Here is a 10,583-nt window from a genome sequence, read left to right on the forward strand (position 1 = left end):
AATAATCCTATTTGAACCGGGGACCCCCACATCCTGACAAGCACTTGGAATTGTAGGAGTTGAGGCATTTCATTTAGTTTGACTGGGTTCCAGATAAATAATGAAAATAGCCGATCTACAAGCTCACAACGCCTCGCGTTGCGAGGCGTTGTGAGCTTGTAGATCGGCTATTTTCAAATAGCTGATGTATATGTTAAAGTGCTCATGTGGCCCATGCATAGTCGCTTCTTTTGGGCTGGTTTTCCTAGACCTGCTTGCTTGTTTCTCTCACAGAATCTGGCAACACTGGTCCCGACCCACAGATTGAGAACCACTGACATAAGGTATTACCTTTGTTTCTCCTCAGGTGAACTCAGCAGAGAACAAGCCCTCATACATGGGCCTGTGTGTCAGATATCATCTCAGAGGGTTTGTAGGTCTGTTGTGTTCATCTGCTCTGTTATTACTGGTCCAGATGTCTGGGAAACCTGATCATGAGTGACTGAGGCCTGACAGACGGGAGGGAAAGTTGATCCACTTTCAACCTGGCGTGTCCCTATATGTTGGCCATGCCATTGTGGGTGAACATTTTACATTTTCAAACATTCTGAAAATTAAAGGTAGGGTAAGTTATATTTTTGTGGTTAAAAAAATGTATCAACAGTGAACAAACCAATAGGGTATCTGCCAATTTCTAAAGTTACAATTGAATGACTTTTAATCAATTGAAATAAGAGCATTTCTGCGTCAAAAGTAATCAACAAACTATACTATTGAAACTGGTCAAACATTGGCCAAATTGTCAAATAATATAAGAAAGAGGCAATGATTATGAAAATAGCTGATCTACAAGCTCACAACGCCTCGCAACGCTTGTGGATCAGCAATTTTCACAATTCTTAACTGTTGAACAAAATGCAATGACTCTTGACTCAACTCCTACAATTCCAAGTGCTTGTCAGGGTGGGGGGTCCCCAGTTCAAATATGATCATTTTGGCTGCAGTGTCCAATCAGTAAGCTTCTAGCTCATGAAAATTGAAACCGTTCATGAGACTGGTGATGGAAAAGCTCAATACTATTTACACACAATTTGGCATTACATTGTTTTAAATGACACATGTTGTATGGATAGCAGCATGTGATTGGTTGTTGTATGGATAGCTGCACGTGATTGGTTGGGTGGAGGGTCTTAATCCCAAATGGTTGTTTTTCCTGACAGGAAGCCAGAGGCTCACCAGATTATACGTAGATTCTAGTTCTGTAAATCCGGTTGTTGTTGTTGACAATGTTGGCATGGCCAGGATCCCACACAAAAACAGGATCATCATCACATGACTATCAGAGTGTGCTTTGGACTCTAAACCATTGGTTCTAAAACTGGGGTCCGGGGAGCCCCAGGGGTCCTTGGGGGGATACCACGGGGGTCCCTAGCAAAATGAGTTAATAAAACGTCATAATCATTTTAACCCCTTTATCCATATTTTATAATTTGGCTATTCAAAAATAGCAGATATACAAGCTCATAGCACGGCACTCGAGTGCCGCGCTATGAGCTTGTAGATCTGCTATTTTCGTTTTTTTGTGCAAAACATTTGTAAAAAAAACTGGGGGTCCCTGGAACAAAAATATTTTCAGATGGGGGTCCCCAGCCAAATACATATACTTTTGGGGGTCCCTGACATGAAAAAGTTTGAGAACCACTGATCTACGCTGCCTTTTCTCACCTCAAGGTTGTTGAGTTTGTTAGGGACATATTGGACAATCAAATAGATACTGTAGCATTAGTATTAGACAGATAGATCCTTTATTTGTCGTTGCGGAAATTCATTTTGTGCCAAGCAGCCATCAGGATACAAAAAAATCACAAACACATAACATAATTACAAAATACATACAAACTAGAAAAGGCCACCAGTCATGGTTCAAGAGGCATCACATTACATTTTATGCACAGAACTGAGATGGGGCCTGTTTGTTCAGGAGTCCTATACTTGTAGGGACAAAATGATCTTGAAGCCCTAGCCTGCAACATTGGCACTGTGTACCGTCGTCCTGATGGTAAAAGGTGGTATTGACTGTATAACGGGTGCGTTCGTACCCCAGCTATCTTGCTGGATACATTGATGATTTTATGGAGTTTGTTCTTATTAACCAATGATAATGAGACATTATTACGTACTGGATAACTGTATAACCTCATGGTTAAACACTCTGTCATATTATTGTTGTGTAAACCTTGTACTCTTTAGTTCACATATAATAAGAGACGGAGAGCGTGTGTTTACGTTGACTGTTTACTAGAAGGTCAGGCAGGAAGTACCGTAAGTGTGCAACATACAAACATGTCCGTGTAGCAACACGAGCCAATACCTTACAGGACATCTTCCCCTTTTAGTAAGAAACATCTCCCAGTCCCTTAATAACAAAACATCATTTTTCTTCAAGTATTACACCACAACAGGCATCCAGTATTTGCATAACATTTTCAAACAATAAATCTCAACCAAACTCTTGTCTTGCATTTCTTACTGAAATTATGAACACATGCAAATCACATCATCTTTCTTTTCTCTTTTTTTTTTTTTTTTTTAACAGTCATTCACCCCCCCCCCAGTCTCTCACATATCCAGTCTAACTGGAGGACGTGACACTCTGCCAGAGGAGGTCACATAGGGCACTTTGGTGTTATCAGAATGTCTGTCATTTCTAATGTCACTGGCACTTTGAGCTGGTTGTTGGTATGTGTGTGTCTCTGAGTTACCTTGTTCCACGGTTGGCTCAGGTACCTCAGGTGTTGTTGTCTGTGGAGCAGGTTGCTGAAGAGTGCGCAGGTGAGCACGATTTCTCCTCAACTGTCCTTCGTCCGTCTGTACGATGTATGACCTGGGCGTTGTCGCCTGCTGTATGACAGTCCCTCCTCTGTTTTCTTTGGGGAGCCACACATTTTGGCCACACTGCAGCGTAGGTAAGGGACGGGCTCCGTGACGCAGATTGTAGCGACGTTGTTGATCCTCTTTTGCCTGCATCTCCGACTTCCTGAAGTCTCTGATGTTTGGCCAGCGAGGGAGTAGAGTCTTTGGGAGTTGTGGTATGTTGGAGCGAATCTGTCTCCCCATGAGGAGTTGTGCAGGGGAATAACCGCTCTCCAGGGGCGTGGCGCGGTACGCCAACAGCGCCTTTGCCTTGTCGCCTCCTCCTTTCCACAGTCCTGTCACTGTAGCCACGGCCCGCTCAGCCTCTCCGTTTGCCTGCGGATACCGTGGACTGCTGGTCACATGGGTGAAACCATACTCAATAGCAAAGTTCTGGAAGGGTAACCCACTGTATTGGGGCCCATTGTCCGAAACCAGGGTCTGTGGGGTCCCGTTACGGCTGAATACGTCCTTCAGTGCAGCCACGACTGTCTCAGCTGAAGCTACTTTAAGATGGGCAACCTCTATGTAGCGTGAGAAAAAGTCCACAATCACAATATAAGTCTTTTTCTCCCAGAAGAACAAGTCTGTAGCGACCCGCTGCCAGGGCCTTTCTTGCACTGGTGTTTCGGGACCAAGGGCTCTCTGCGTTCTGCCCTGTGTTGTGAACATGTGTCACACTTTTCCACCAGCTGGTTGATGTGTACCGACAGTCCGGGCCACCAGACTGACTGGCGTGCTCTTGCTCTGCACTTGACAACTCCTTGATGTCCAGCGTGCAGGTCATTAAGCACCTCCTGTCTGCTGCATTGGGGAATCACGATCCTTTGACCACGCAGCAGTAGTTCCCCAGCCAGTGTGAGGTTCTCTCTTTCTGGCCAGTATGCCCCCAACTCCGGTGGGAGGTCATGCTTCTCAGGCCAACCTGTCTTGCAGTATCTGATGAGCTTCGCACAGACAGGGTCAACACTCTGTTTCTCCTGTATGCTCCTCAGCCTAGCTTCTGTGGCTGGGAGGCTTTGTACAACTGCATCCACGAACACTTTGACTTCTGTTTCCCTGTCCATTTCTTCTTGTGTGAATGTGTGACTGACAGGAGCTCTCGACAATGTGTCTGCTGTGATCAAGCGCTTACCGGGCACATGTACAATATCGTATGTGAATCTCATCAGTCTCAGCCGAAACCTCAGAACTCTGGGTGGGAGCTCATCTAGTGCTTTGTTACTCAGCAATGGCACTAGTGGCTTATGATCAGTTTCTAGCCTGAATCTGACCCCCAGAAGGTAGGATGACAACCGCTCACATGCCCATGTGGCTGCCAACGCCTCCTTCTCTATTTGGGCATAATTCTTCTCTGGGCTTGACAGGCTCCTAGAGATGAACACGACCGGCTTCCATATTCCATCTGTCTGTTGCTGCGTCAGAACGCCTCCGATACCGTAGGACGAGGCATCAGCCGATACGCACGTCTCTGCTGTAGGTGAGTACGGGGCTAACACCCGCGGGGAAATTAACTCTGCTTTCAGTCTCTGAAAAGCTTCTTTTTGTGGGGCTTCCCAGACCCATTCATTCTTCCCGCACAACAGGTCTTTGATTGGGCGAGTGTACGAGGCCAGATGAGGTAAGAACTTGCCTATATATTGGGCCATCCCCATCAGTCTTTTCACTCCTTCGACGTCGGTAGGCTCAGGCATTTCCAAGATTGCTCTGACCTTGGCTGGATCCGGGGCCACTCCGTCTGCTGTGATGCGGTGACCCAGGAACATTATGTTGTTTTTTGCAAACTCACATTTTTCACTGTTCAGTGTCAGGCCTTCTGCCTGCAGTGTCCTTAGGACCCTGTGCAATCTCTCATTATGCTCCTGTATGTCCTTTCCATACACCAGTATGTCGTCAGCATGACACTGGACACCTGTACAGCCTTCTAACATCTGTGACATACGGCGTTGAAAATGCTCTGGGGCCGATGAAATCCCAAACGGGAGGCGATTGAATGCATACCGCCCGAACGGGGTGATGAAGGTTGTGAGTAGCTTGCTTTCCTCTGACAGCGGGATTTGCCAGAAGCCAGCAGTAGCATCCAACTTTGTGAATATCTTCGCCCCTTCAAGCATGGCAAGTGTCTCATCCACAGCTGGGAGGATGAGTCTCTCTCTTCTGACATATTTGTTCAAAGGTGTCATATCTACACACAGCCGTATTTTCCCTTTTGGCTTGGGAACCACGACTATGCCTGCGCACCATGGTGTGGGTCGTGTCACTTTAGAAATCACCTCCATCTTCTCCATGCGCTCCAGTTCTGCTCTCACTGTCTCTCGCAGGGGCAAGGGCACACGACGTGGAGTTGACAGGGCGTATGGGACAGCATCGGGCTCTAACTCAATTTTGTAGGGCTCGTTTAGCTTCCCTAAGCCTGAGAATACTTTGGGGTATTGAACCTTGACATCCTCTTGCTGGGCTGCAACTGTGTGTAGCTGCTTTATGAGTCCAAGCGCCTCTATTGCAGGAAGGCCTAGGAGGGGCCTGGTTAGTTCTTCAACAACATAGATTATTTGTGCTGTTGTTCTCTTCCTAATGGTCAGCTCACCACCGAAGCAGCCTTTTGTATTTAACTTGTATGTGTATGTAGGTTCACTACGTTCAGGAACGCAAAGTCCTCCTCTTCATCTTGAGAAGTCTCTGTGTGCGCCAGTGTGATGTCATGGACCCCTTTTCCTGTTCTGCATGTCTTTGCAAAGTGTCCTTTTTTATGACACACTCTACACTCAGCTTCACGGGCAGGGCATTCCTTCCACATATGTTTTTTAACATTTCCACATCTGCCACATCCAGGAGACTGTGTGTCATTTTTGTATTGTTGTGCTTTCTGCCATTTATTTTTTTGTATGGCCTCCACATGTGCAGCTGCCTGCTGCTCAGTGCCTCTTAAGACGGGCTGTTGTTTCTTTATTGCTGCACTCTGCTTCACTTTAGTCATTGCCTTTTCCAAAGTTAAATCTGCATCCATTTGCAGGTTTTCTGATAGCTTGGCATCTCTTATACCTACTACAATTCTGTCCCTTATCAAGTCTTCTCTTAGGGTTCCAAACTGACAATGTTCAGCAAGTGTGTGTACAGCAGTGATAAAGGATTCAACATTCTCACCCGGTTCTTGGTTCCGTCTGTTGAAACATGCTCTTTCAAATATGACGTTCCTCTTGCTGACACAATGTGCGTTGAAAGCCTCCGTGACGTCCTTGTATTTCTTTTTCTGTTCCTCTGTGAGCGGCAAAACACTTAATATGTCTTCGGCGTCGTCTCCCGCCGCATACATGAAGGCATTTACTTGGAATTCTTCTGACTGTTTATCCAAACCCGACGCTATTCTATAGCGTTCAAATCGCTTCATCCATCTCGGCCAGTCATTAATGTTATTGAAGTCGAACCTGCCTGGCGGAGCCAGCTGTGGCAGCGACGGCAGCGGGGCTGCTTCGTCTCCCATTCTGTCGTCTTTCTTGTCGTCTCTTTTTTTTTCTTTTTTTTTTTTTTTCTTTAAGTTCGTCTTCTTACTAAGTTATCCGAGCTTCTGACACCATGTTGTGTAAACCTTGTACTCTTTAGTTCACATATAATAAGAGACGGAGAGCGTGTGTTTACGTTGACTGTTTACTAGAAGGTCAGGCAGGAAGTACCGTAAGTGTGCAACATACAAACATGTCCGTGTAGCAACACGAGCCAATACCTTACAGGACAATTATCCCCCAAATTAAACTACAGGTATGAATTATCGTATCAATTCAAGAGACACAACATAAAAAAAATATAATTTTAAATTAATGTAAATACATCATTGCTGAGGGCACGGTGGCGCTGTCGCCTCACAGCTAGAAGGTCCTGGGTTCAATTCCCGCCGGGGACGCTGTGGGCGTGTTCTCTCCTCCGCGTCATCAGCACCCATACCCTAGGTGGGGTTGGCGAAAGGGCCTACTCTGTGTGGAGTTTGCATGTTCTCCCCGTGTCTCCAAGGGTAGTTAATACCCTCACAAAAACATGTAGTAATCCTGGTCACTATACTGCCTCCCCCATGACAGCCGGGGCGCCTGATGGAGGGGAAGGGAACTAGTTGGAATAACGTGTTCCTTCCACGCGCTACGTCCAACCAGGGAAACTCCCCCCTGTCAGGTGACAAGAAGGTCAGTTGGCTCTCATGCACTGAAGGAAGCATGAGCTCGGCCCTGGCCTCCCCAGGCTGTGGGGGACTGGTCTAACGCTGGTGTAGGGCTGGTGTAGTGCCCAGGATCACTTAGGAAATTGGCACCGGGTGAAAAAAATGGGTTACAAAAATTGCGGGATAAACATTTTTAGAAAAGAAAATACATCATTGCTATTTCGGACAGGGCCAGCTGTGTCCTTACACACTATTTATTTAGTATCACATGTTTGTTTCTCTTTTTACAGGCCTATGTTGTTTTCAGTTATTGTTGGCAGTCATGACAGCCAGTTCCCACCTGATGTTATGAGGGAGTTCAGACTGCTCCAGACGGTACCGAATAACTGCCAGCTTGCATAACATCTTCAGATTAGACATTACATTTAAGACATACAGGTCATCGGATATGGGCCATCCTCCAAAGATGATAATACGATCTCCCACCATGCAACAAACCCTCCAAGATATCCCACACGGGGCTTTTCCTTTGGGCTTAACCTTCTTCCATGAGCAGGTCTGTGGGTTGAATTTCCACAGATCATTGAAGTTCTGGTGGTCCTTGTTGCCACCAAATATGTACAGCTCTCCATTGTAGGCAAAGGCTGAATGACCCCAGCGTCCTGCTGGAAGAATCTGTGCAGAAGGTGTGCTCAGCCAGCAGTTGGTCTCTGTGTCAAACACTCTGATGTCGTTGTAATATTCCGCCCGGCCCCCGTATTCCGCACGGCCCCCGTAGCCCCCAAATACAAACATCTTAGTCCCGATGATGGTGGCAGAATGACCTATTGAAGCAGGCGGTGGTGTTCCTCTGGTGTTAATTAAAGACCAGACCATTGTGGTGGTGTCCAGCTTGTAGATGTCATTAGTGCATCCAGTCTGCTGGTTGTATCCTCCATGAACATACATGACCTTCCTCAAGACACAGGCTGAGTGGTAGCACCTCCTCCCTGGAACAGTACCAGAAATATTGGGTTTGGACCATCTGTGGTTGTCAACATCAAATGAATAAAGCACCTTACAGTAAGGACGTCCCCCCCAGACATAGACCATATCCTCTACCAGAACAGCTGTGAAGGGAACCTCAAGGTGATGTTCTCCACTTCCACTCCTCCTCGTCACAGGGGCAACCTTCACCCAGCGTAGAGACACTGTGTTCAACATGTGGACTTCAATCTGACCACGGCTGTTCCTGTTCCTGTTACCTCTAAATGAGTACACCTTGTGTCCGACTGCCACAGCAGCGCAGAGGTAATTCCCATGTCCTCCTTTCAGATGTATCGTCCAGTGAAACATTTCACACACCAGCACCACTTTGAATCAGAGCAACTAATTTACAGAAGAGGTTAGAAGGCAGGGGCTGTCTACAATTGCTACAATTTGCTGAAGGGAGTTGTGTTGGAAAATACAAAAAAAAAAACATTTAAAAGGACAATTATATTGGATATGATGACGATGTTGTGATGTCATTCGTTGTTGACATCATTATATGGAATAGCTAATGACGTTAATAGCGGAGCAGCTAAGTGCTACGATCTTTCAATTTATGATAAAAGCGTGAAAATTGGCGTGAGCAGTCTCCATGGGTCACTTGACAAGAATATTGTCTGAGCCATTTGTAATTTCAAGATGGCGGCCATTTTTCAAGATGGCCGACACCTTAGTGGGCAGTTAAGTGATATGATGGTTTATTTGGTGATACAAGCATGAAAATTGGTATGAGCAGTCTCTGTGGGTCACTTGACAATAGGCCACCCACAGCTATTTGAAATTTCAAGATGGCGGCCATTTTTCAAGATGGCAAACACTTTAGTGGAGCAATTAAGTTATATAATGGTTTATTTGGTGATACAAGCATGAACATTGGCATGAGCAGTCTCTCTGGGTCACTTGACAATAGGCCACCCACAGCTACTTCAAATTTCAAGATGGCGGCCATTTTTCAAGATGGCCAACACTTTAGGGGAGCAATTAAGTTATATAATGGTTTATTTGGTGATACAAGCATTACATTTGGCATGAGCAGTCTCTAAGGGTTGCTTGACAAGAAAACACTCCAGCCACTTGAAATTTCTATTTTCAAGATGGTCACCCCCTGGATCCTCAAAAGACATTTTCTCATAGAAATGTACGGGGTTTTTTTTCATTAAGGACGATTATTATTATTATTATTATGCTAAAACAGTTGTGTTGATTTGTTGATCATAGATAGATTAGATAAGAGTGAATATCTGCACTACCAGGGCACACTGGTGATATATCACTGCTGTTAAACCTCAGAGTGGGGTTCAATGTCAGCTAATTGAAAGTTAGTATCCCAAATGCTGTCTAATTTACCCCAAAACAGTTAGATAGCCGCACCTGAATTGACAGGTTGTGCCAGCGCGGGAGAGCCTAGCCAAGGTTAATGGGGTTTTAATTAACCGGATGGTGTACAGATCACATGGGATTTAAATGGCATTGGATGAACGATCGGACTAAGTGTTGGGTTAAGGCACAAACTTAGTTGTATCCCATACATCAAAGTGCTTGGTAAAAGGTGGTAAAAGGATAAACCCTCTGCCTCTGCCTATGCTGCAGACATGGCAGAAGCCATCATAACAGTTGTGAAAACTAACTGGGACAGATGTTTCATTTGTCAGCAGGTCACCAAGGAAAAACTCATTCAGCCAAGTTTATTCAACAGAGAGCACGATCGTACTGGTCATGATACCATTGCAAGAAATGTTCCATTATTTCATAAGATCAATGCTCTGCCTATCTTACTTAGTCCAACCCGACTAGATGAAGGTGATGGCATAGAAAGCACATTGACAAGAAACAGAGCAACATATCATTCAAGCTGTTCAACAACACAGAGCTGGAAAGGGCCCAAAAGAGAGCATCTACATCTGCTGAAGACACTGAAGATACCAAAGATATCCATGTCAAGAGACTAAGAAGATCTAATGTATGACCGGTCCAGTGATGTCACAACTGTGAACGAGGCCAGGCTTGATCTCTTTGCCAGAAAGCAAAGACGATATGACTTGATCCTGCCAACTCAAGCAGCACTCAAAGAGCATGCCAAACGTGCTTCTTATGAGGCTGGATACGTGTGGGGACAGGCATTGAAGCGACCTCCACAAATGCCGAGCCCATCTGACTGGGGATGGGTGGAACAGGACGAGAAGTGGAAAGTCTTCTGGACTCCACTTCCACCTATTGCGGAGAGTTGTTGGGAGTTGACCAATTGTGGGTGCACCAAGGCATGTACTGGAAGGTGTAAGTGCTTCAGATATGGACCCAGTTTCACATGCCTATGTAATTGCCCCTGCTAGAACCTATATTTGCATGTTTATTTTGCCAGAGTTATTCCCCGTTGTCCTCTGTGTTTTCAAGGGTAGGCCTATGGCTCGGCTTCCCCTCGCCACATCGGCGCATCATGTTTTACTTTGTATCTAGTCTATTACTGTGTAATTTTCAGTTGTTACTTTGTAACATTGCTTCCACTACCTTCCACTGC

This window comes from Gymnoscopelus microlampas, assembly GCF_963454915.1.
Source record: "Gymnoscopelus microlampas genome assembly, chromosome: 5".
Lineage (NCBI taxonomy): Eukaryota > Metazoa > Chordata > Actinopteri > Myctophiformes > Myctophidae > Gymnoscopelus > Gymnoscopelus microlampas.